A 2685-nucleotide genomic window follows, 5' to 3' on the forward strand; every position below is an offset into this window, starting at 1 on the left:
CCTTAATTTACAAAACTGTCCCATATTTTAGGAAAACCCTATTTAGATGCTCCATATCCTCTTTCTACCTAATAATGGTTTGAGCAGTTTCCATTAGGAGTAAAGGATGGTGATAGAGAAAACCTGTAGTACAATTCTAGTTCTGAACAGAAACTTTTCTTTCAGATTGAGATTTTATACATCTAAATAAAATCAGTTCTTCCTCCTGGAAGCCAGAATATTACCCTTGCTATACTGGGAATAATAATAATTTTGTATTCATTTACATATATATATATCATTCCTCTCTAATTATAATCCATGAAAACAATATTTTGAGTGTGTGATTGGGTTTCCATTATGGATGATATAAGAAAGCATTAATCTTATATTTCCAACTCCTGAAACAGTGCCTGGGATGTAGAAGTTACTTAATAATTGCTAAATAAATAAGAAGAGAGTGACAAAGGGAAGGGAGAAATTGGCCATTGTGTCTTGACCAAATTACACAAACAAGTAAAACATGCTTGTATATTTTTATTATAGTTATCTTTTAAACTGGTTCATATAAAAATATAATTCTGGAAAAAAATATATAATTCTGGTCAGTGACATTAGACTTTAAACATCTATTTTTTTATTTTATGGGCTAGGAATGAGTATGAAAACATAGTATGAGCCTATAATAACTGATGAATAATAAAAGCTTTTTTGTTTTTGAATGTTTTCTATTGAGTAAAATCTTACTTTCATCAATATTATTCTACCTATATTTTAACATTAAAGAAAAGCTGTTTTCTTCTAAAATTTCAGGGCCAATATAAACTGACATGTCAAAGTGAGAACCCAGTCCTTGGTGCTCATTGATTTTCACTGATACACAATATATAAGCAAGCCATTGTAGATTGAAGTCAAATATACATTAACAATGATCCTTGCTTTAGAAATCTTAGGCTATGCATGAGTAAAATATTAATGGAAAATAGAACTCAAACTGAGTGAAAATACCAATTTTACCTCTTCAGTATTTTTTCTGACCAGTATTTGCCCAAGCCAACTGTTTGTTTGTTTGTTTTTGCTTTTGTTTTTTGTTTGTTTGTTTGCCACCAAACATCTATTCCTCTTACTAAAATATGAGGTAATGGTACTTTCAGTCTTATTTGAAAATCACGTCTCACAATTCCCTTCCCTATCCCTGAGAGCTGTGGGCCCTGATTCAGTGAAGCCCGGCAGTCAGACCCATGCCCCCTGTCCATAGCTCTGGCCTAGTGGCACACATTAGTCATCAGAGCCAAGAAGGGATGAGGAGACATTTGCTAGAGATAGATCTGATGGTATGAGAAGAACATGGGTCTCGGGGCTCACCAATACTCTTATGTGATGAGAGGAGCCAGCCTGGAGTGAAGGTTGTCTTACAGGGAATGCTGACCCCAAAGATGAACCCTAAGAATATAGGTAGGTCCTCAGTGAAGCAATACCTAAAGCCAACTTTCTTTCTGCACTGTGGAGTCTAGTGGCCCATGAACTTTCACATTCCTCCTTTTAAACCAGTATAGGTCAGAGTATAACATTTGCATTACAGTAAGTCAAAAAGAATACAACACCCCAACATCAGGTTACTTTTCAAGCAGCACAATGTGGAGAAATGCAATGGTCATTCTAAGCTACTCTGGAAAGTAAGATGAGAGGACAATCACTAAAATTGAGAAATGTTGCTCCCAATTACATAATTATGCTATTTTTTTTTCAATTTGAAATAAAATATGCTTACCATTTTACAAAGAGCTAAAATGAACATACCTGTTATATTTGTCTGGAAATCAGGTCATGCCTTTTTAATTTAACGTGACTTTGAACTACATTCAAAGAAGTTGGATAGAATAAATGTTTAATCCTTAGTACTACAAAATCAAGAAGATGAGTTATGTGTCCATAGATCTCTGAACTCTAACAGTAGGCTCCATGTCCTTCCCCATGTCCTCGGCCTGGATCTCTGGGAGGATTTAACTATGTTTGTAAAAAAAAGGAAAAGTAATTCAAGCTGACAACTGAATGCCCTACTTTACTTTTTATTTTTAAGAGGCAGTGATGTTTCCAGGTTTGCAGAATGGAGCTTGTCAATTTTGGTTAGGTTCAAATCCAGTTCCTCTAGAGGATAAGGTTAGGGTTAAATTTTTAATTTTTAATTAATGATTTACAGTGAAAAAGTTAAATCTTAATATAATGCTAATCTTCAAGTTGATTGATTTAGGATGTGCTTCCCATGGTTCCCATTTCTCTCCCCCATTATATTTTTCTCCAATTGCCTGATAGACAAAGTCTATCAGAGGGACCAGGGGATCCCTCACTATAGTCATATGGGTTTTCCCCTACCCCTTTTCCTTCTTCACTTTGCCTTTTGTTCCTATTCCTATTCTTTTTTCTCCTTCCCTCCCTTTCTCTCCCTTTCTCCCTCCCACTCTCCCTCCCTTTCTGCCCTCTCCATTTTCCGTTAGTCAAAGAGAAGGAGGTAGAACTGGTATCTGGGAGAAATGAGATATTCTGAAGGAGGAAGGGAGTCCTTCTCTCTCTGCACCACCATCAAGGTTTAGACACCATTAAAAGCCACTAGAAATAGTCTATACTCACCTTTCTTATTTTTTTCATCACTCATTATCTTCTATTTAATATTTTAAAATTGCAAAATATCACACACATGCAGAAAA

The sequence above is a fragment of the Mustela nivalis genome, assembly GCF_964662115.1.
Source record: "Mustela nivalis genome assembly, chromosome: 4".
Classification (NCBI taxonomy): Eukaryota; Metazoa; Chordata; class Mammalia; order Carnivora; family Mustelidae; genus Mustela; species Mustela nivalis.